Here is a 25,487-nt window from a genome sequence, read left to right as displayed (position 1 = left end):
ATTTTGGTTCTTTAGGTAATGAAGAGGCTGTGACATCAAACTTTTTTTTTTCTTAAGGATTTTATTTATTTGACACACAAAGAGAGAGAGGAAGAGAGAGAGCATGAGCAGAGAGAGTGGCAGGCAGAAGAGGGAGAAGCAGACTCCCTGTTGAGCCAAGGAGCCAAGGTGGGACTCGATCCCAGGATCCTGGGATGGAGCCCCACATCAGGCTCCTTGTTCAGTGGGGAGTCTGCCTCTCCCTCTCCCTCTGCCCACCCCCTCACCCCCCTACACTTGCTCTCTCTCTCTCAAATAAATAAATGAAATATTTTCTTAAAAAAGGATAATGTCCACAATTACTTTTTAAATTCTGGTTCAGGATCCAGTTAAGAATCATGCACTACATTCAGTTGTCTGTCATGTCAATGTATTTTCCTATAATCTGGAATAGCACTCAGCCTCTGTCTTTCATGACATTGACATTTTTGAGAGATCACGACACTGGATTTGTAGAACCCACCTCAATGTGGGTTTGTCTGATGTTTCCTCATCATGAGATTCAGTGTATGTAAATTGGTGAGCACCGTGGAAGTGATGCTGGGTCTTCCTCAACGCATCCTAACAGGAAGCACGTGCTGTTGGTTTATTCCTTTCCTGGTGATGATGACTTGGATTGCCTCGTTAGGGTGACATCGGTCAAGTTTCTCCACTGGCAATGTACTATTTTCTTCTCTGTAATTAAGACATGACTTATGGGAAGACTCTCTGAGACTATGTCCTCTATCTCATTAAACCTTTACCTGCTGGTTTTAGCACCTGTGTTAATCAAAGTTCTCCAGAAAAACAGAATCCACATTATCTATCTATCTATCTATCTATCATCTATCTATCTATCTATCATCATCTATTGAAAGAGGGAGAGAAATTAGTTTTAAGTAATTTGCTTATGTGATTATTGAAGCTGACAAACCCCAAGATCTGTAGGGTAAACTGGCAAGCTGGAGACCTAGAAGAATCTGTGGTGTGGGTTCCAATGTGAGTCTGAAGCCCTGGGAACCAGGAGAGCCAACGGTGAAATTCCAGTATGAAAGCCAGCAGGCTTGAGATCTAAGAAGAACCAGTGTTTTCTTTGAGGCTGAAGGCTGGAATGTCCCAGTCCAAAGGTGGTCAGGCTGGAGGAATAGTTTCTTAGTTGGGGGAGGGTCAGCATTTTTGTTCTACTCAGGCCTTCGACTGATTGGATGAGGCCCACCCATATTAGGTAGAGTAATCCACTTCACTCGGTCCACCATTTCAAGTGTTCATCTCAGCCAAAACACCCTCACAGAAAAGCACATGGGATAATGTTTGACCAGAGGCCTGTGCTCCCTGCTGCCCAATCGAATTGACATATCCACCCAACCATCCAGTGATGATTTCTGCTGAATTCATTATTCCCACGATGGTCACAAAATGTTGATTTCCTAGCTCTGTTGTTCTTTCCACATTTATTCATTGGCATTCTGCCGTAAGGGAAGCTTATATATTTACTTATATATTCATTACCAGCAGAGTACGGTTGGTTCATGGACATAGTTTATCTTGATGCCCAAATTCTCCCCGCCTTGGCCAGTAGGGGAATCTCTTTCAGTCTGGCTCCTTTGTCCTATCATCATATCCTCGTTCATCTCTGAGTATCTTCCTTACTTTCTGGTACAAGATATTCTAGGTTCTTTTTATATTTTCCAAGACGGGAATCTTTGTTTTCTCTAGTGATGTTTAAGTGTTTAAAAAGGGACCCGGCACACAGTAGCCATTTAATTTGTATTTGTTGAATCAAATAGGGCTTAAGAGGTATCACTCCTTTCTTGTCTGTCTACACCCTTGGTTTTATGTATATTTGTTTCCTTGCTAGGATCTAAATGTATCCATGGGTAACTAAGGGTGTGTATGGGTGTATCTGTAAATTGGCATGTGTTAATATCTACACTTCTGTATGTTTTTGTCGTTAAATCTGCAGGCAGGTCAGTTGGTAGGTGGTGCTACTATCTACCTGTGGGACTTTCAATATATGGGCATCTCTTCCTGGTGCTGCATATTTGGGGATATATGTTCAGGGAGCTATATAGGATCTGTTGGAAAAGTGTTTTGATTAAGGGCACTGAACATCTGCACATACATTTGAGAGTAAGAAAGTGTTTACTTTTTTATTTTATTTTTATTTTTATTTTATTTTTATAATAAATTTATTTTTTATTGGTGTTCAATTTGCCAACATACAGAATAACACCCAGTGCTCATCCCGTCAAGTGCCCCCCTCAGTGTCCGTCACCCATTCACCCCCACCCCCCGCCCTCCTCCCCTTCCACCACCCCTAGTTCGTTTCCTAGAGTTAGGAGTCTTTATGTTCTTTTTTATTTTTATTTTTATTTATTTATTTTTTTTTATTTTTATTTATTTTTTCTTTTTTCTTTTTAAAATGGAGATCTTTCTTCCGATCCATGAGCCTGGAATGTAGTGCCTTTTCTTTGTGTCGTATTTAATTTCTTTCATCATTGTTTAATAGTTTTCTGAGTACAGGTCTTTCATCTCATTGGTTAAGTTTTTCCTAGGTATCTGATTATTCAGAGTGCAATTATAAATTGGGTTGTTTTCTTAATTTTTCTTTCTGTTGCTTCATTATTAGTGTTTAGAAATGCAACAGGTTCTTCACATTGATTTTGTATCCTATGGCTTTACAGTTTGGTTTCTTTGAATATAAGAACACAAGGTCCATACATTTGGTGGTTGTTTTTCTTGGGTCTTTTATTGTGTAACAGATGTGGGGTGACTTGTGGTCTGTGGGGTAGGTTAAATAATTGCAGAAGAGTCCTGCAGGTCTGTTCCTGGTTGTGTATTTTCTTGGAAATGATGCATTGTAGAGACAGGTAACAGTGGCAGTATGCTTCTAAGTGGGTGGGCAGGGCAGTTAGTTGCTGGGTTTGTGTGAAGGTCCTGTTGAGATATGATCTGAGTCCCCAGGTCCCTGATGGAGCATTCCGGCGAGGGGTGAGGACTGGAGAGTGGCTGCACCTGGGTGTGTTGTGCAGGTTTGGAGTGGATAAATCTGGGTGTGGATATCTCTAACCACAGGTCAGTTTGGTTTTAGTGACAGGCGATTGTAGCTCTAAATAAAGGTCTCTAGAGGCAAAGAGAGTTGACATTCCTCTTTCATCTTTCTTTGCTGAGAGACTGACGTCTGTAGTAGCGGGAAAGGTCTCAAGTTCTGGTAATTCTGACCAGCTGAGGACCTTTCTGCTGGGAACAGGTGTCCCAGGAAGCTGGGTGCTGGCCTCAACTCTGTCCCTAGGGCCACCCACACTCAAAGAGAGAGAGAGAGAGAGAGAGAGAGAGAGAGTTTCGTTTAAACCTAATCATCCAGAAACACAATTATGTTTTGTTCCACACCTCACTATTTCTTCCACCTGATGCTCACAAATATTTCCTTCTTGGTGTGTTATGAGGCTCAATATGAGGATGATCAAGATCCGCCCTGGATGAGAATCTATAGGGGAGAGACAGACAAGTCCAAACATGTTGTTCAACCTTAGGCTTTCTCTGTCCAGTGCAGATAGTCTTTGGTATCTTGGTGTAAGGGCTCCCTCCTTGAGGTGGAAGCTACGTGGGGGCTGGACTCTCATCCTCGGATATTTCCCTTCCCACAGACTTGGCAAATGATGTATCTGGGATGTTGGAGCCAGTGGCTAAGTGCCCTAGCTTTGAAGCAATATGTTCTGGATTCAAATCCAACTCAGCTACTCACTAGCTGTGTTACACTGGGCATGTTACGTAACCTCACTGTGTCTTAATTTGCTTTTCTGTAAAATGAGAATAATTATAGCATAGTACTGCCCAATAGAAATATATTCTGAGTCACACACATAATTTTAGTTTTCTTTTCTAATAATGATATATATTTTTGATATATATTTTTAAAATAGAAATAAACAGATGCTATGATCTGAATATCTGTGTCTCCACTACCCCAGCTACTAAATTTGTGTGTTGAAATCTAATGTCTCATATGATAGTATTAGAAAGTGGTAGGGCCTTTGGGAGGTGCTTAGGTCATGCTGACCAAGGCTTCATGAATATTAATCCCCTATAAGAGTGATTTCAGAGAGGGGATCCCCGGGTGGCTCGGCGGTTTGGCACCTGCCTTTGGCCCAGGGCGAGGTCCTGGAGTCCTGGGATCGAGTCCTGCCTCGGGCTCCCAGCATGGAGCCTGCTTCTCCCTCCTCCTGTGTCTCTGCCTCTTTCTCTCTCTCTCTCTGTGTCTATCATAAATAAAAATGAATGAATAAGTCTTTAAAAAAAAAAAAAGAGTGATTTCAGAGAGATCCTGCCACATGAGGATATGAGAAATCTGTGAGCTGGAAGAGGACTTTAATCTGACCATGCCAGCACCCTGATCTCAGACTTCCAGCTACCAGAACTGGAAGAAAAAAATTCTTTTATAAGTTCTCCTATGGTACTCTGTGATAGCAGCCCAAACAAACTAAGATAGAAGTGAACTTTACCAATAAGTTTTATTTAACCAAATTTATCCAAAATATTATAATTTCAAACTCATACTCAAAATAAAAAACAACTATTAATGAGGCACTTTGTATTCTTTTTTCTTTACCAAGTCTTCAAAGCCAGGTGCATATTTTACACTCACAGCACATCTTGATTTGGACTAGGCCACTTTTGTTGGGAATACTTGATCTTACAGTTGAAGGTGTAGATTCATATACCTAAGTTGTCCCAAACAAACTTAACAGTTTTCTTTTTTTTTTTTTAAGATTTTATTTATTTATTAGAGACAGAAAGAGGGCACAAGCAGAGGGGAACAGCAGAGGGAGAGGGAGAGGCAGACTCCCTGCTAAGCCGAGAGCCTGACATGGGGCTAGATCCCAGGACCCTGAGATCATGACCTGAACTGAAGGTAGATGCTTAACCAACTGAGCCACCCAGGTGCCCCTGAACTTGATAGTTTTTTAATAACTGGGCTGAGAGTTAATTTTAAAATTTAAATGAATTAAAACCAAATAAAATAAGAAATTCCGTTTTTGTGTTGCACTGGGCACATTTCCAGTGGCCACACAGGGCAGCTGGCTGCCATACTGGATAGCATCTGGTACCTAATATATGGAATTGCTTTTAATATTAAACAAGTTAGTACCTTTAAAGCATTTAACTGTAATGCTGGTGAGTGCTACATTAAGTGTCTTTTGCAGAGCAGAGATATGCAACTAATATTTATTGAGTACCTACTTTGTCCCCAAATACAGTATGAGATGTTGGGCTCAGATAGGGAGTGAGACCCAACCTGGTTCTCATGCAGCTGACATAGATTCTGGTGGTTACAATCAGAACATTACAAAGTCCGTGCATGGTTAGGCATTGCCACGAGACCCACAGAGAAGAAGAAATCAGTACTAAGGAGGTATTTCTAATAGGTGGATCAGGAAGGGCATACCTAAGCCTCCTCATCCACGGGTTGAATCTGAATGATACACAGGCAGGAAGAATGTTCCAGACAGAGGGAGCAGCCTGAGCAGAGCCCTGTGGTGGGAGGCAGGACACTGCACGACTCCCTGAGAAATGGCCAGTGTATCTGAACCAGAGAATGCCAGAGGAGAGGGGCATGATGTGGAACTGGTCAACCCTTGCAGGGCCTTGGAAGCTGGAGGATAGCCTTTGGTCTAGGTTTGCAGAGTCACGGGTTTGAAACCTAGTTACAGCTCTGTGACCTTGGGCAAGTTATTGAACCCCTGTGAGCCTCAGAAGGAAGGACCTGGCATGTCAGAGGTGCTCAAGAGTGCTGGTTTTGAGCACCTAGTCAGGATGGCCCATCTTCCTTAGGTGTTTTTGTGGGGCCTCTTGCGGGTCTTCTGATGAGCTCCAAGACTGTGTCTTCTCAATGTGTCCCTCTCTTGCTCCTCATGACTTCTCCAACTTTGAAGGCAAGTCTCAGACAGGTAGACTTGACCAAGCCCCACAGCTCTTGGGCTGCAGACTTCCTGTGTGAGAGAACTCAGGTCAATAGGTTCCGACGGGGCATCTTTCATCTCTTTGCAGTGTGAACTCCTGTATCCTCAATTCCATTCACCTGTGTGACCACAGCCTGTCGCAGCACCTAGATGGAAATCCTACCCCCGCCCCACCCCAGGTTCTCATGCTCTACCTGTCCAGGCTCTGCCAATTGCTACCAGCAGACCTCACCTTTCCTGCTTCTCCAGGGTTATTACAGGGGTGAAAGGGGTTGCTTAAATGGATGGTGGATGTGGAGGTCAGGGCAGTAAGCACTTGATACCAACCTTTATGTCTGAGGAGTCACTGACTGCCAACCTCTCTTTTCTGCCTTATTGTCTCCTAGTACACAGTGCCTGAAAAACAGCAGGTGCTCACTAAAGGCTTACAGATGGATTAAAGACATAGATGAACAGATTCAAGCCTGGTACATTGGTAGGCCCTGGAGATGCAAAGTTTACATAGAGCTAAAGGTATGAGGGGGAACACAGGGCTCCGACAAGCAATGGTAATAAACAGCAGTGGTTGTTATGATAGGGATGGGCAATGTCTGCAGATGAGGCTAGTGGAGAAGATGGGGTGGCCTCCGGGTCTTTGGGACTAATCAGTGGGTGTTGGAATCATTAAGAGGAAGGAAGAACACTACTGGGATACTGGGTAACAACCAAGCTAGATTACAAAGCGGTAACCTAGCTCAGTTGCAGCCATGTAGGTAGGACTTGAGATCAGTGAGATACCCCATAAGGGGCATCTGGGTCCAGAACGATCTGGACCTCAGGAAAAAGAAAGTGGGGGGGGGGGGCTTTAGAGGTTTGGTTACGCGGAGTGTACGACAGATAATTTAAGCCATGCCATGACCAGGGAGAGGGTTTGGTGTAACACGATCAGAAGGACAAGATTAAAATTTTTGCGTTGTTTGCACTGGCTCGCGAGAGACAGTTGTGAAATTTTTAGGATCTTTGTGTGTAAGTTGATAAACAGCTGTTATTAAAGATGATATCACTTTGTAGTTAAGTTACATTAAAAACGAAAGTCATAAATACTCAACACCTCAACACGTTCTAAGTATTTTAAGACATTTTAACTCCTCCGCAATTGCAGGAGTCAGGAGGCTCACAACCCACCAATGAGGGGCTTTTCCACTTCCTGTGAATGGTCAGCACCATAGTTCAGAGGAGGAAGAAAAAGTTTTCTGTCTCAACCACACAGGCTCATTTGGACTATTTTTTTCTCATGGGTAGAATAGAGATCTCCTTAAAATGTATAACACTAAAAGTATCTCCGTCATTCATTCAGCAAATCAGTACCGAGTACCAAAACTACATCATCCAAAAGCCATTGACTGCTGCTACCTTTTGATATTGAGGCCAGGGTTTCAGCCCAAATTTGACTGATTTTAAGCCCAGACCTGATTCTCTGCACAGGCTTTCTGGCAACAGCTGTCAGGAGGGAAAAGGCAAGGGGATCCCTGGGTGGCTCAGCAGTTTGCCACTTGCCTTTGGCCCAGGGTGTGATCCTGGAGTCCCAGGATCGAGTCCCATGTTGGGCTCCTTGCATGGGGCCTGCCTTCTGCCTCTCCGCCACCCCTTTGTGTCTCTCATGAGTAAATGAATAAAATCTTAAAAAAAAAAAAAAAAGGAGGGAAAAGGCAGAATGTACTTTTCTTCCACACAAAGGACGGATCTGAAGAACTCAGGAACTGGAGGGCGTTCGTGTGACGTGTGCCGCAGCCTGGGGCTCACTAGCCAGAGGAGTGGGGCCTGAGCAGGTGCCAGGTTGTTCAGGACTCGGAGTTTCCTGGTCTCAGCTTGCTCTGCAGATAGTACCCACCCGGGAGCTTCCCCTTGACCCCAGGACACTTGACACCTTCTGCTCTTCCTTTCTTCAGCTTGACTGAGATAGAATTGCCATAGGACATCGTGTAATTTTAAGGTATACAACGTGTTGATTTGGGACTCGGAGATATTGCAAAACGACGACCACCTCCATCACCACACATGATTGCCATTTCTCTTTTGTGGTGAGAACACTTAAGATCTACTCTAAAAAAAAAAAAATCCAATTTTAAAAGGGGCAAAGACACTGAATAGACATTTTTCCAAAAAAGACAACTGGCTAAGGCACACAAAAAGTTGCTGGACCTCACTAATCATCAGGGAAGTGCAAATCATGACCACAATGCGAGATCCCTTCACACCCTAGAGGTGAGTGTTGGGGGATGCATGCCAGCCTTAGGGGACGTTGTCTGAACCATTCCTTGCACTGTCTCGAGAACCTGGAGTGGGGACATTGTCTCGTTCCAGGAACTGTACTTTCAAAGTTTAATTTTTAAAAAGCCTCCCACTCCACATCAGGTTTCACAGCTTCTCAGCGTCCACTGAATCCATTAACGTCCCAGGTGTGTGCGTGTGTGTGAGTCACTCATGGTGGGGATGAGGGTGGGACAAGCCCTGGGGACACTTTGTCCTGGAACAAGTCCTTTCCTTCTGGGCTTTCACACCTGCACTTCCTCCCCCCTAGGTTGACCCCAGCACTTAGCAAGGTGTGTGGCTTAGGTGTCCAGGAAATACCTCTCCTCTGGTTGCAGGGAAGCGAGTCTCGCTGCCCCTGAGAGGTGGGCACCACATCCATTGCTCACGTATCCACGTGTCACCTGCCTGGAGTGTGTCCTGTTTCCCAGGGTATGCCAGGCTGACCTGCAGTTCTGAGGCTTTCCCGGGAATGCGAACACACAGCAAACACCCACCCCCCACGCTAGCTCCCTGTGTGACCCCGGATCACCTCCCTGAGCTTAAGTTTTCTTCTCTGTAAGGCGTCTCTGGGTCACACCCACCTACCTCACTGGGGGTTTGTGATAATTATTATAATTAAATAAGAATTACCTCTACCCAGCTTCTGCTATGCAGCAGGTGCCATGCCAGAAGGCTTTTTAAAGCTATGTTGGCATTTCGTAACTGATATTTTAGGATTCCTATTTTATGCTGCTGCTTCCTCTTCTCCTTCTTCTTCTTCTTCTTCTTCTTCTTCTTCTTCCTTCTTCTTCTTCTTCTTCCTTCTTCTTCCTTCTTCTTCCTTCTTCTTCCTCTCCTCCTCCTCCTCCTCCTCCTCCTCCTCCTCCTCCTCCTCCTCCTCCTCCTCCTCCTTCTTCTTCTTCTTCTTCTTCTTCTTCTTCTTCTTCTTCTTCTTCTTCTTCTTCTTCTTCTAACTAAGCCGAAATAGCTTCAACAAATTCTCAGTCTTTGGGTCCTTAGTGAGCCTAAGTGTGTATTCTGAAGAAATTATTGAAGGACAGGAGAGAGAGAAAGAAAAAAGCAGGAAAATATTGGCTCCATCTAGGAGTAGCCCTTAGGACAATGGAACATATAAGCTGATTACATTTCTCCCTTTACATTGGCTCGGAGACAAACGTACGCTCAACCTGGACTTAATATAAAGCACTTCATAGCATGGAAAATGGGCACCACCTATTTATGGACACTGCTTCATTTTCCCCCTTCCCTCTGATGTCCTCACTTAAGTTTTAGCCTGTTGTATGTAGCTTTATTTCTTTTTTATTTTGCATGAGGAGGTGTATGTATGTTAATGAAAAAAAAAAAAAAAAAGCCTGGAAGATACACTGCAGTTCATCCACATTTACAGGTTAGGGCCTTTTAGGCTAAAGGATTTAAGATGGTCAGTAATGTTCCTAAAAATTTAGGAAGTGGGTTTGGATGGATGTCTTGGCATCCCCTCCCCATACCCAGAGAATTAATAGATCTCATCAGATTAACAAATGAATCCATGACCCCCCCCCCACCCCTGCAAATATTATGTTCCTCTGTTCTGGATAATACAAATGTAATTCCTGGGTCAAGCCAGATCGTCAGAAAGTAGCTTGCGTACTTCATTGGTGGGGCTCACTGTCAGCAAGCTTTATTTATTTATTTTTTAAAAGATTTTATTTATTCATGAGAGACACAGAGAGAGAGGCAGAGACACAGGCAGAAGGAGAAGCAGGCTCCCTGTGGGGAGCCTGATGTGGGACTCGATCCCAGGACCCTGAGATCACGACCTGAGCCGAAGGCAAACTCTCAACCACTGAGCCACCCGGGTATCCCTGTTAGCAAGCCTTAAACCATGGGTCTGAACTGAAATGATCCTGACTCCCAGGGGACGGTTGAGACATTTCTGGTTGTGGCACCTGGAGAGAGGAGGGTACTGGGGCATCTAGGGGAAAGAGGCTCAGCATCCTACAGTGCACACAATGCCACCCTCCTATTCCAGGATCAGAGATGGTAAGTCCTCATCGTTTGAATCTTCCAAGGAGAGACATTTTGTTGGGCATAGGAGTGTTTTATTGTTTTCGGTTCTGTCCTTGTTGGTTTACCAGATGTGGAGTTTGTGTGCCTGATGCTAAGGGTCAAGGATCACTGCAGCCAAACCGGTCCAGGCTTTGCGCAGTTCAGAGGCAAACAGTGAAGGGAGATATCAAACACATCACAGTGAAATTGTGATGATCCAGAGGAGAGGAGGAGGCCTTGGGGTTCAGGCAGGGGGGGCCTAACCTGGTAAGGGGGTCTGGGTTTTTCCATTAGGAACTGAAATTGAGAGGAGTTCACCAGCAAGGGGGGTGTGGGAAAGATGCTGGGGGAGGGAGGAGGGTGCACACTGGTGTTTTTTCTCCTTCCTCTAATTCTCCTCTCTTTCTCTCTCTCCTTTCCTCTGTTTTATTCCACTCTTCCCATTTCTCTTTTCCCTCCCTCTCCACTTTCTCAACATACTTTCTTTCCCTCTTCTCCTTCCTTCTCCTCATCCTTCTTTAATTATTTGGAAATACATTACCGTTTGTTTCTTGAGTGCTTCAGGTCATGAGTAAAGGCCCTGTGGCCCTGTTTTTGTAAAGACCTCAAGCTAAGAATGGTTTCTACATATTTAGAGGTCTGGGGGTAGGGGCACCTGGGCGGCTCAGTGGTTGAGTGCCTGCCTCTGGCTCTGGGCATGATCACGGGGTCCTGGGATCGAGTCCCACTTCTGGCTGCCTGCATGGAGCCTGCTTCTCCCTCTGCCTGTGTCTCTGCCTCTCACTCTGTGTCCCTCATGAATAAATAAATAAAATGTTAAAAAAAAATAAAGGTCTGAGGGTAAAACTTATGAACCTCAAACCACAAAAACCAAAAACCCACCCAAAACAAAGTGGGAATATGCAGCAGAGACAACAGTCCTTGAAACCTAAAATACTCAGATTCTTTACAGAAAAGGTTTCATATGATTTTCACCTGTTTCTTTTTACTTTTGTTGGGTGTGGCTGCCGGAAAATTTTTTTGATTGCGTTGTATTCTAAATTGCATTGTGTTCCTCCTGGAAGAAATACAGTCTCTGAGGGGGATTCCAGCATCCTGTTCCAGGAAGGGCACATGTCCTGCCTTGGCTCTTGCTCATCTTTGCCCCTCAAGGCTGTCCTGTGGGCACAGTTCAATGTGGGGAGGGTAAGAGATTGTAGTTATTCTTGTTGGCTTCTGGCATTGAATTCAAGTTTAAATCCCAGCCCTTTTGCATCCTGGTTGTGGACACACTGCTTATCCCACTGACCCTCAGCAGCGTCATCTATGAAAGGTGAATAGAAGAGCATTGGCGCCCCTCTGGATTTCTGTGAACGTTTAGTGAGCTAACATGTGGCAAGCCCTTAGCACAGTGCCTGGCTCATAGAAATTATCAGGAGGAGAGTGGTTCCTGAAAGCCATTGACTGAGGACCCTACCAGTCATTTCTTCCCTAGGACCGAATGTGTTCTTGATTCTTTTCAAGAGAGCCAGCGCCCCTTGGCTGGGGATCTCCTGGTCTGGCTCCATCCGAACCCTTCCTGGCAGCCCTGCCCAGCTGCTTCTGTGGTCACTTGAGATTAGCAACCTGTCATGGTATTACCTGAGCTGGCCAACACCCACAGGTGTGGCCAGGAGACCTTGAAGACCAGTAGGGCATGTCGGTCACCAGACCAATTTTACAGCAGGAGGGAGTCCTCCTGGCAGGTGGGAAGTTCCCCCTCAGGCTCTACTAGGGGCAGAGGAAGTGCAGGCTGACCTCTACCTGCCCAACCGGCAAGACCTGGGCAGGGCATGGTGCCGGACATTTGGGCATGTGGCGCCAGCTCCTGCTCTTGCTTTGTTTTCTAGCTGAAAGCATCAAGCAGACACATCTCCTTGGCACCAGCTTCATTCACCCACTCACTCACTTGGCAAATATTTACTGAGCACTTGCTCTGTGGCTCCGCTTGTGCTAGGCAGGAAGACTGCACAAGCAAGCAACACGGTTCGGGTCTCTGCTCTCACAAAGGCCAAAAATCTAGGTTATAAAAAAGCGAACACAGAGGCAGGTGAGCGAGGGGCTGGAGGCTACTACAGATAAGGTGGTCAGTGATGGTCTCTCTGAATCCGTGACATTGGAGCCAAGACCGAAAGGGATCCTGCAGGAGGAAAGGCATGTCAGGCAGATGCAACAGCCTATGTGAAATCTCTTAGGAGACAACACGCGTGGCATGTCCAGGGAGCTTTACAAAGGTCGAACGGCAGTGATGTGTGAACAGGGAGTCATAAGAGGTCAACGAGGGGGGCAGGGGTAGCTTGGGGTGGGGAGCATTTGTATCTGTTGTGGCAGAAGAGATTAATGTCCTCCCCATCCCCACAAACTTGCTGGCTTTTGACAGGAGACCACCCTCGATTCCCACGCCCGTGGTCCTCTCCCGCGTGGCCATTTGCTTCACCAGAGCATGCAAGCCAGAAAGCCAACAAAGGGAGTCCAACAAGTTAGAAGCTGTAGTCTTGGAACCTAATCACAAAAGGGCCATGCTGTCGCTCTTGCTGTATTCCGTTCATTAGCACAGATTCATTAAGTCCAGCCCATATCTGAGGGGAGGGGATTCCACGAGGGTGTGATGGTCAGGAGGTGGGGATCATTGAGGGCCAGCTTTGACAATGGCCTACCACCACTTCCCCAGCCAGTGTGTGGTGTTTGGATCTCAATCTGAGTGCAGTGAACTGAAGAGGCACATACATTATTTTGCAATCTGTTTCTGGCTGAAGAAAAAGCCAAGAGATTGTCCGTTGGAAGGGGGAAGAAGACTTTGGGGCTCTAGCAGTCAGAAATAAGTTATCAACAGAGGGAAGTTGTCGTGGTTAATCATGAGAGTTGGGATTACTCATGAGAGTTGAGCAAGATAGTGAGCTCCCTATCACGAGAGGCATCCAAGTAGAGGCTGAAAGACTCCACAGGGGGAATGTTGTAGTGGGGCCTTATAGATTAGGAAAACCCAAGCATTTTCACAGAATTAAAATCTGTCCCCATGGCCTCTCAAAAAGACCACTCTTGGGAAGTCCCTTCTTGAAAGAAAACAGTATAGTACTGAATCCCGTGAGAGGCCTCAACCTGGGGCTTGTGCCCCTTGCCCCCATCCTGGCATACTGGGGTTCAAGGTCTCCTCAAAGATTCCCCCCAGAAATGTTCACTGCTGCCACCTCCTTGGAGGAGGGTCTTTGGAGAAGGACATCTCAGCTGCAGGATCATGGATGCTTTCGTTGGTCTGTTCATCTATTTTAACAAACACACAGCGAAGTACAGTGCTGGGAACACACAGGTGCGGGCTCTGGACTTGGACCTGCCTGGGTTCAAATCCTGCATCTGCCTCTGCTTCACCCAATGAGCAAGTTGGACGATTGCTCTGAGCTGTGGGGAGATAACATCACTCCTTTGAGCACCCCCATAAAGTCCCTCTCAACTTGCTCTGGGGTGTACAAGTTTCCTATGGCCAAGTCACCACAAACTGTACCAAGTCACCACAAACTGAGTGATGGGGAGAACCTGTTCATTGCCTCTTCCAGCTTCTAGAAAGTTGTCCACATTCTTTGGCTCATGGGCCCACCCTCTGTCTTCAAACTAGTGGAGCATCTTCAGATCTCTCTCTCACTCTACTTTCCTTATCACATCTCCTTCTGGGACTCTGACCTCCCACCTCCCTCTTAGATGCACCTGGGTGATGGCACTGGGCCACCAGGGTCATCCAGGAGCATCTCCCCATCTCAACATCCTTAACTTGACTACATCTGCAAAGTCCCTTTTGCCACATAAGGTCACATTTGCGGGGCTGGGAATTAGGATGGAGACATCTTTGGGAGGCCATTATTCTGTCAACCATGCCTGGGCCCATGGCCTTCTGGGCCTTACCACCTGTCTCTCCAGATTCTCTCTGGGCCTTTCTCAAAGGAAACTTCTGCTCCAGCTCACTCTAGCCTCTGGTTTTGGCATCTGGTGAACTGCTCCTCTGGGCTCCCTTTGTCTGATATTACTCACTCTTCAGGTCTCCTCACTCCCAGGGTTCAGCAAGCCTGAGGCTAGATTAAATCCCCACCCTGTAAGTCATCTGACATCACAGACACATGTATGCTATTCCTTATCACCTGCCTCCTTCCTCGCTCCAAAGCCCCCTAGGGCAGGGGCTGTGGCTCTTGTTCACTGTGACATCCTCATACCAGACACAGTACCTGGCATGTGGCAGCCCCTGGAAAAAACCTATCAAGATTTTTTTCATTATTTTATCTTAATTTATTTTAATTCCAGTAGAGTTAACATACGGCATTATATTAGTTTCGGGTGTTCAATATAGTGACTCAGCACTTGCACACATCACCCAGGGCTCATCATGACAAGTGCACTCCTTCATTCCCATCACCTGTTGCCCCCACCTTCCTCCCCTGCCTTCTGGTAACCATCAGATTGTTTTCTATAGTTCAGAGTCTGTTTCTTGGTTTCCCTCTCTCTTGTTTCCCCTTTGCTCATTTGTCTTGTTTCTTAAATTCCACTAAATAGTTCTGACCAACAGTGAAATCATATGGTATTTGTCTTTTCTCTGACTTATCTCACCTAGCATTGTACTCTCTGCCTCCATCCGTGTCATTGCATCGATGGATGAATGGATAAAGAAGATATGGTCTATGTATACAATGGAATATTACTCAGCCATGAAGAAAGCCTGTTGGTGTGAATAAAACCATTGACCCCTGCCCTCCTGCCCCACTCCTGGCTTCCTTGTTGCTATTTACAGGTGTATTCATTTCCTAGGGCTGCTGTAACAAAGTGCCACAAACTGAGCGGCTTCAACAAGGAAATATATTATGTCACACTTCTGGAGGCTAGAGGTCCATGATCAGTGTCAATGTGTTCACAGGGTTGGTTCCTTCTGAGAGGGAGAACCCATGCCGTTTCCTCTCTCTTGGCTTTTCTGAAGTTGATCAACATCTCCCCTAGGGTGACTGCAGAAGCTCTCTTACACATGCTCCCCAATAAACATGCTTAGTGTCACCTCTAGTTGTCACTAGCTCTGCTATATATGGATACGAGGCATCACATGTCAGCCTCATTAGCAATGTTGCAAGGTAGGCACTGTCATTGCCTGTTTGACATGCACAGGAGAGGTCATTGTCCAAGGCTGAGAAGTGGTGGAGCCGTGATTCGAACCTGTGTGTCTGACACTAGAAGCTTGTACCTGGGACCTTGCCTCGATAAATCACCACCCCAAGTTGATGGGAGAGAAGGCAGTTTCTGAGGGAGAAAAGGCGCAGCTAGGTCAGTGGTGAATCTAACCACAAAACCATATAGGTTCTTATTTTCTCCTTTTTAAAGGAATTAGAAATGGCATACATTAATAGCACAAATTTTTTTTAATAGCACAAATTTAAGTGTACATCCCAAAGCACTGTTTTCCAACCTCTCATTATGAACAATTTCAAACATACAGCAAAGTTGAAAGAATGTTGGTGTGAATTCTTTAGTACCCACTACCTAGATTCTATATTCACATTTTGCCATATTTGCTTTATCATCTATCATCTATCCATCCATACATCCATACATCATCCACCACTTCATCCATTATCCATCTACCCAGACACCATCCATCTGTCTGTCCATCCAATATCTGTCCATCTACCCATCCCTCTACCACCTTTTCTAACCATGTTCTTTTTTACGCATTCTAAGGAAGTTGTATTATCAATACTCTTACCCTCTAAATAGTTCACCATGCAGAGAGCTAACCAAAGTTCAGTATTTGTGCATAGATTTTTATCTTTTGAGATTAAATTTACAGTCAGTGAAATGCACAGATTTCAGGTATATTTTAAGTTTTAATTTTAATCCCAGTATAATTAACCTACGGTGTTATGTTGGTTTCAGGTGTATGATATAGTGATTCAGCATTTCCAAGCATCGCCTGGTCCTCATCACAAGTGTACTCCTTAGTCTCCTTCACCTATTTTGCCCATCCCACCATGCACCTTCCCTTCTCTATAATTAAGGGTTTGTTTCTTGATTTCTCTTTTTTTCCCTTTGCTCATTTGTTATGTTTCTTAAATTCCACATATGAGTGAAATCATATAGTATTTGTCTTTCTCTGACTATTTCACTTAGCATTATACTCTCTAGCTTCATCCACATAATTGCAAATGGAAAGATTTCATTCTTTTTATGGCTGAATAATACTGCATGGTGTATACCGTATCTTCTTTATTCATCAGTGGATGGACATTTGGGCTCTCTCCATAGTTTGGCTATTCTTGATAATGCTGCTATAAACATAGAATTAGTGTTTTTGTGTTATTTGGGTAAATACCCAGTAGTGTGATTGCTGGATCACAGGGTAGTTCTATTTGAGGAAACTCCACACTGTTTTCCATAGTGGTTGCACCAGTTTGCATTCTGACCAACAGTGCAAGAAGGTTCCTTTTCTTTTTAAATCTTTTTAAAAATTTAAAAAAAATTTATTTATTCATGATAGACAGAGAGAGAGAGAGAGAGGCAGAGACACAGGCAGAGTGAGAAGCAGGCTCCATACAGGGAGCCTGATGTGGGACTCGATCCCAGGACTCCAGGATCATGCCCTGGGCAGAAGGCAGGTGCTAAACCACTGAGTCACCCAGGCTGCCCCAAAGGTTCCTTTTCTTCCACATTCTTGCCAACACCTGTTGTTTCTTGTGTTTTTTGATTTTAGCCATCCTGACAGGTGAGGTGGTATCTCATTGTAGTTTTGATTTGTATTTCCCTGATGATGCATGATGTTGAGCATCTTTTCATGTATCTGGAGGCTTTCTTTGGAGAAATCTCTGTTTATGTCTGGCCATTTTTAAAAGTCAGTTATCTGTTTTTTGGGTGCTGAGTCATATATATTCCTTTTTAAAAAATATTTTATTTATTTATTTGAGAGAGAGAGAGAGAATGAGCCGGTGGAGGGGCAGATGGAGAGGGAAAAGCAGACTCCTCACTGAGCAAGGAGCTTGACATGGGACTCAAACCCAGGGCCCTGAGATCATGACTTGAGCCAAAGTCAGACACTTAATCGATTGAGCCACCCAGGAGCCCTGTATATGATCTTTGTATATTTTAGATACTAACCTTTTATTGGATATGTCATTTGCAAATATCTTCTCCCATTCTGTAGGTTGCCTGTTAGTTTTGTTGATTGTTCCTTTGCTTTGTAGAAGCTTTTTATTTTGATGTAGTCCCAATAATTTATTTTTGCTTTTGTTTCCCTTACTTCAAGAGACCTGTCTAGAATCAGGTATAATTTGCCAAGTTGGGGCAAAAGTATATATCAGTGCAATCTAAACTCCTATCAAGCTGTAGATAGAACATCAACATCACCTTAGAAACATGTAGAATATTACCTGCCTTTTTCTCTTTTATATGGAAGTATAATTTATATATGATAAAGCTCACAGATCTTAAGTGTATAATTCTGTCAATATTTGTGAGAACTCTAAGTTTTTAACCACTGGGCGATACTTGGAGTCACTTCTCTTCTTGATGACTCCCATTTTATCTTTGGGCCAGATGCTTTGGGATTGATCTAAATCTGTGGTTCTTAATCTGGAGTGATTTTGCCCCTCAAGGAAAGTTGGCAATATCTGGAGATATTTGGAGGTGAGGAGGGGAGAGGGTTGCTATGGCATCTGTGGGTGGAGGTTCAAGAATGTGGCTGAGCACCATAAAGTGCATAGGACAACCCCCCACAGTGAAGGATTATCCATCTACAAATGTCAGTAATGCCAAAGGACAGACACCCTGATAACAATGGACCTCAAATCCATCCTCCAGAATCTCCCAGATGTGTTCAGATTTGAGACTGAATCAGTTTAGGCTCCCTCAGGGGGTCCTGCTCACCAGACACAAACACCCACTAAAATTGGAAGAAGGATGAAGCACCAAAGGGGTATAGAAAGCACAAGGGAGAGGGACACATGGGTGGCTCAGTGGTTGAGTGTCTGCCTTTGGCTCAGGTCGTGCTCCCGGGGTCCTGAGATTGAGTCCCGCATCGGGCTCCCTGTGGGGAGCTTGCTTCTGCCTCTGCCTATGTCTCTTCCTCTCTCTGTGTATCTTTCATCAATAATTAAATAAAATCTTAAAAAGAAAAGAAAACACAAGGGAGGTGCAGTGGGTAGGAAGAAATTTATTTGCTTTTTCAGCCATGTCTGTCTCATTCACCTCTCTATCCCCTCGGTGCCTGGTGAGTAGTCAAAAAATGAATGAATCAGTCGGTAAATTTTTATTTATTTATTTTGCATACCTCCTGTATGTGTCAGATGCCCTATGTGGTACTCATGAATCTAGGGAGCCGTAAGAGATGAAAACACAGATATGAGATGGTGTGGTCGGGCCCTCTCACAGAGGAAGTTACAGGGTGTTCTGGAAACTGGGAGGGCAGGCAAGCATTCCGTCTGTGGGAGGCAGTGGGGAGCTTCATGGATCACCAGGCATGTCAGCAAAGCCTTTGAAGGAATGAGTCAGGTCCAGAGCAGGAAGGCCACCCTGGCCGAGGAAAACAGCCCTAGAACGACTCGCCAGGTAGAAGCTGTGTCCAATGTGGTGGTGAAGGATGGGGTTTTGGCAAGGCTGAAGCGCGCTGGTGTATGGGGAGATTGTAATTAGGCAGGTGTGTGTGTGGGGGGGGGCGAGGGGGTAGGTCCTAGAGCAAGGTGGGCCAGAGAGCCAGGCTGGAGAGCTTGGACTTGATCCTGAGGGTGATGAGACGGTCCCGAAGAATTTCAACCAGAGGTGGGGCATGGCCAGTTTGCATTTTTGAAAGGTCAGTGTGTGGCTGGGTGGAGGGGAACTCAGAGGGGAGCTGGGGCAGGGGATGACTAAAGAGACGATTTCGAAAAGTCGGAGAAGATGAGGGCTTGAACTGAGGTGAGGTGGCTGGAAGGGAGTCAAGAGTTACGTCAAAGATTCCATGAGAGGTGGGGTCCTGGGCAGCATTTCACAAAGTGTGCGCCCAGAAGGCTGGTTCCAAGGCTGCCCTGCCCTCATCCAGCTAAACTAAATACAGCAGGATTCCCTTCTCAGCTGGAGGGAGGAAATCTTCACACTTTGGTTACTGCACAATGGGTGGATGACAACGTAGACTCAGAAAATTGGCAGGTGCTAGGGAGTAAAGGAAGGGGATGGTAAGGTGGCGAGTGAGGGAGAAGGCAGGACAGTTCGGCGGTGGGGAGGGCAGACTTCTCGGAGGAAGTAACATCTGAATGGAGGCTGGAGGGATGGGAAGGAGCCAGTTGTATAGAGAGCCGGGCAGAGGGAAGAGCATGTGCAAAGGGCCTGTGGCGGGTCAGTTCCAGGGCAGAGACCAGTGTGGTGGAGCAGAGCAGAGAGAGGAGAAGACCCAGAGGTGGCTGGAGGCAGACCTGAGTGCTATGAGGGTCACCGTGGGGGAATTCAGATTCTACTTCAACTGTAGTGGGAGGGCATGGGGGGCTTTGAACAGGGGAGTTGTACAGAAAGATTTGGAGAGAGTGAGAAGGCAAGCAGGGAGCAGGCGCTGTCTCTGGCCAGGGGGAAAAAAATATTATTTCACACAGGCCTCAATTCAGCATCACACTCTGCCAATTGGAGTTTTGAAATTTTTAAGCTAATTTTTAAGCACTTTCTGTTGAGGTCTGACATCCACCCAGTAAAGTGCACGAAACGCCCTCCTCATAAGTGTATGGCTCAATGGATTCTTACATATGTGCAGCCCTGTACAGCTCGAGGTATAGAACATTCCTTTCCTCTCTAGAGGAAAGACATGATGTCTCAGCCTCCGAGGTATTGACATTGGGTGAGGCAGATTTTGGCTGCGAGGGGCTGTCTTGTGAATCTAGGATGTTGACCTTGACCCCGGCCATTGGCCCCTGGATGCCAGTAGCACCCATACCTCTCTGCTGGTTTTTTTTTTTTTTTCCTGGAAGTTTTTACCTTTTGACCATCTTCACCCATTTCCCCCACCCCTACCTTTGGCTCCGACAGCCACCAATCTGTGGTCTGTATTAGTGAGTATGGTTTCTTTAGATCCCACATGTAAGCGGGATGGCACAGTATTTGTCTTTCTCTGTCTGACTTATTTCACGTAGCACAATGCCGTCACGTTTCATCCGAGTTGTTGCAAAAGGCAGGATTTCCTTCTTTTTCCACAGCTGAATGCCACTCCATTGTTTACCTATACCGCATTTTCTTTTCCCGTTCATCCACCCAAGGGCACCCAGGTTCTTTGCAGGCCTTGGGGATTGTAAATAATGCTGCAGTGAACATGGGGGCGCAGATATCTTCCTGAGATCCTCTTTGCATTTCCTTTGAATATATACCCAGAAGTGGGATTGGTCGCTGGATCACATGGTAGCTCTATTTTAAATTTTTTTGAGGAATTGCCATACTGGTTTTTAAAAGTTTTATTTTCAGTGTTATATTAGTTTCAGGTGTACAGTATATAGCGATTCAACACTTTCATACATCACCCGGTGCTCATCATGACCCGTGCACCTCTCAATTCCCATCACCCTTTCCCCAATTCCCCACCCACATCCCCTCTGGTAACTAGCAGCCTGTTCTCTGTAATGAAGAGTCTATTTCTTTATCAGAAAGGGAGACAGAACATGGAAGACTCCTAACTCTGGGAAACGAACTGGGGGGGTGGAAGGGGAGGTGGACGGGGGGTGGGGGTGACTGGGTGACGGGCGCTGAGGGGGGCACTTGACGGGATGAGCACTGGGTGTTATTCTGTATGTTGGCAAATTGAACACCAATAAAAAATATATTTATTTTTTAAAAAAGGAGTCTATTTCTTGGTTTGTCTCTTTCTTATTTCCCCCCCCCCCCCTTTGCTTGTTTGGTTTCTTAAATTCCACACGGGAGTGAAATCATATAGTATTTGTCTTTCTCTGACTGACTGATTTCATTTTGTATTATACCCTCTAGCTCCATCCTCGTTGTTGCAAATGGCAAGATTTCATTCTTTTTGATGGGCTGAGTAATATTCGATTCTGTTCCATCGCATCTTTATTCGTCCATCTATTGATGGACTGGCTTGCTTCTATACCTTGGCTATTGTAAATAATGCTGCATTAGACATAGGGGTGCGTATTTTCCCTTTGAATTAGTGTTTTGGCTGCTATATGGTTTTCCGTAGCGGCTGCACCAAAGTAGATTCGTGCCAACAGAGCACAAGGGTTCCCTTTTACCTATATCCTCACCAACAGTTGTTATCTCCTGTCTTTTTTTTATAACAGCCAGCCCAGCAGGTATGAGGTGATATCTCATTGTGGTTTTGATTTGCATTCCCCTGGCGATGAGTGACACCTTTCATGGACCCGTTGGATGGCCTCTGTGAGACTACCTGTTTTGGGAGCCAGATGTCTCCAGACATTGCCAAATGTCCCTGGGGTGGGGGGCATAACTGTCCCCAGTGGAGCACTCCTACTCTAGAAGTTTCCCTCATGTCTCTTTTCCAGGCACTATTCCCATCCCCAGAACATTACTCTAGTTTCCATCCCCATCCCCATCCCCATCTTGCCTCTTCTCGAACCTGTTGTGAATGGAAACATACAGTGCCTCACTGCAAGGCCTCTGCACTTCAGTTCCTTCCTCCGTGGAATGGGTCGATGGCCACACCACCTCACAGAGACACCACGAGAACCCAGTGAACTGTTACAGTCCATGAAGGGTGGGGCTCAGAGAAAACATTGCATAAATGCCGGGCGTTAAGGCTGTGGTTTAATGTTAGCACTCTCAGCCCCTGGCACCCTTCTTCCTGGTTCCCTAATACCTGGCATACAATAGGTGGTCAGTAAACATTATTATTGCTGTTGTCATTGCCTTTTATTTATTTTTTTTGTATTTTTTTTTTTTTAAATTGGAGTTCTACTTGTTGTCATTGCCTTCTAAGTGGACAATCTGTCATCCTTCTGCATGGAAACTCCTTTCTCAAGTATCACCCAACAGTTTCTCTGGAGCTTCTCCTTCCTCCTTGATTATGACATTTGTATGGAGGATTTTCTCTTGTCCTAGAAACCCACTCCTCCTGCTGGTTCCATGATGACACCGTGGGTTTCTCCTCCCTCTTTCTGCCCTGTTGGTCTGGGGACGGCAGGAGCCAGAGGCTGTTTCACTTCCTCTCTGATACCACCGTTCTCTCCACGCACCCACAGAAGGACAGGCAGGCCTCTGAGAGAGAACACCCAGACACCTGCCCTGTCACCCCTAATTCCCAAGTGTTCCTGCTGACACATCTGAACACACTCAGAGGTAGACAGGGGACCATGGATGCCACCCCATGGTGGAGGAACCGCCAAGACGAGGGAGACAGAGCAAAGAGAGGTGAAGGTATTTCTTTGTTAAGGTGTTTAAGATTCAACAATTAAACAATAATGGTATTATTATCTTAAATAATTATTTATAGTGGGGAGCACTTCGATCCCAGACCAGCATTATCCAATAGGAAGGGACCCCAAGTCACATATGTAATTGTAGATTTCCCAGTAGCCAGGTTAAGAGAGTAAAAAGTCATCAGGTGCAATCAATTTTCACCAGATATTTTTTTTAACCCAATATATCCAAATATTTATCATTTTAGTAAGTAAGCAGTGTGAAAATGACCAAGGGGATGGTTTACGTTTTTTTTTCCCCCACACCGTGGCTTCTAAATCCAGCATGCATTTCCAACTAGAGCTCGTTTCATTTCAGATACTAGATTTTTTCATATGAAACGATTTGACCTGCCTTTATGTTTCATAAAATTCCCATCGAAAAGGTACGTTATATGGTCTCATTCATTTGGGGAATATAAAAAATAGTGAAACGGAATAAAGGGGAAAGGAGAAAAAATGAGTGGGAAATATCAGAAAGGGAGACAGAATGTGAGAGACTCCTAACTCTGGGAAACGATCTAGGGGTGGTGGAAGGGGAGGAGGGCGGGGGGTGGGGGTGACTGGGTGATGGGCACTGAGGGGGGCACTTGACGGGATGAGCACTGGGGGTTATTCTGTATGTTGGCAAATTGAACAGCAATAAAAATAAATTATATTAAAAAAAAAAGAAAAGAAAAAGTACGTGCACATGCCCAAGGTGTTGCAAGCCTAATCACACATTTTCCACTGACCAAACCGAGAGTTGGCTTTTTAAATTAAGATGAAGCGAAATTAGAAATTCAGATCATTGACTGTACCAGCCACCTTTCAAATGCTGGAGAGCCACATGTGGCTCACTGTGGGTGACCCAATACGGTGGCACAGACGTGGAACCTGAACATTATCACAGAAGGTTCTGCTGGACGACAGCACAGGTTTGAACCAGGGTTTCGTATCGGTGGCACTATTGACACTCAGGGCTGGATAATTCAGCGTTGGGGGGCTGTCCTGGGCACTGTAGGGTTTCCACCAGCATCTCTGTCCTCTACCCGCTTGATACCAGTAGCAGCCCCCTTTCCTGTCACGACAACCAAAAAATGACTCCAGACATTGTCAACAGCCCTCTAGGGCGAAGAAATCACCCCTGGATGAGAAGCACTGTTCTAGATCAAAACTGAGTTTAAATCCTAGCTTTGCTAGATGCTAGTTGAGTGACTTTGGGCAAATCCCTAGGCCTTGGGGTTCTCATTGCGCCATGCAGCAGCGCACAGCCGTTGGCTTACAGAACTGAGGTGAGGGTGATGGTGATGTCCATGTCCATGATGTCCATGATGTCAGTGTCCTGGTGATGACTGGATGCTGTGTCCGCACATAGCTGGGTGTTCAGTAAACAGTAGCTGTGATCACCCAGTGTGAACTTGAACCCAATAACCCCTGTGTGCACCGTGGAGAGCAGGGCAGCTCCCAGACCCTGATGGGGCTCAGGGGGGCTTGTTGTCACCTTCTAGAGAAAGAAAAATTGAATTGCTTAAATGAGGACAGTTTGGGGGATCCAGAGGTCTGGGGTGTGGTCCCAGCTCTGTCATTAATCTGATGCTCTTGGGTGCCCTGTTGTCCCCTCTGTGAGGTGGGGGGAGCGTATACGGTGATCACCTTCAAATAGGACCGACCACCTTGGCCTCTGTTTCTTTTTTTTTTTTTTTAATATAAATTTATCTTTTATTGGTGTTCAATTTGCCAACATATAGAATAACACCCAGTGCTCATCCCACCAAGTGCCCCCCTCAGTGCCCATCACCCAGTCACCCCCACCCCCTGCCCACCTCCCCTTCCACCCGCCCTAGTTCTTTTCCCAGAGTTAGGAGTCTCTCATGTTCTGTCTCCCTTTCTGATATTTCCCACTCATTTTTTCTCCTTTCCCCTTTGGCCTCCGTTTCTCTGTGATTGTTTTACTTAAAGAAGGGAGGGATGCCTCAGGGTAGAGAACTCTCAATGGGGGTCTAGGCAGAGGCTCCCTTCCCGCCGCCTTCAGTCTTTGCTAACACTGTGTCTTTCCTCTGGACCCCTCTCTCTATCTTGCCTCGCCCAGCCGACCCAGCTTATCCTTCAAGCTCAGTGTACGTGGCACTTCCTTCAGGAAGACTTCCCTGATTCCCTGTCCCCTCCCAGTCTGAGACGGGTGTCTCCTCTCAGCCTCTATGCCGCTGCCACTCCAGCTCGACCACCTGTAAACTCATTGGTTGTACATCTCGGCCAGGCTGCATGCTCAGAGCAGAGTCGGGGTTCGGGGTGCCTCTGTCCTAGGAGTGTGTGAATGGGGAGCAGGGCAAGAAGACAGGGACACCTGCGTGGCTCAGCGGTTGAGCATCTGCCTTTGACCCAGAGCGTGATCCTGGAGTCCTTGGACCAAGTCCCACATTGGGCTCCCTGTGGGGGGACCCTGCTTCTCCCCCCGCCTATGTCTCTGCCTCTCTCTCTGTGTCTCTCATGAATAAATAAATAAAACCTTAAAAAAAAAAAAAAAGAAGACAAGAGAGTAGGTTAGCAGGAAGTTTCACTGAACGTGGAAGGACCTGGGAGTTTCTGATAAGCTTCCCTTGATTACCACGGGCTCATGGAGTTTGGCTCTGGATATAAGATGCAGTAGGGTGTCCCCTGCCCACCGCCTTCACACTGGGCACCTGCCTGCATTTTCCTCTGGTTCAGAAGATCAACCCACCTGTCAGGCTGTTAGAGGCTTCAGGGGGGTTGGAGAATGAGTGGGGGGCCGGGGGCTCCTAAGTGCAAAACAAAA

Source organism: Vulpes lagopus, chromosome 7 (genome assembly GCF_018345385.1).
Source record: "Vulpes lagopus strain Blue_001 chromosome 7, ASM1834538v1, whole genome shotgun sequence".
NCBI classification, from domain to species: Eukaryota; Metazoa; Chordata; class Mammalia; order Carnivora; family Canidae; genus Vulpes; species Vulpes lagopus.
This window is presented reverse-complemented; position numbering follows the sequence as displayed.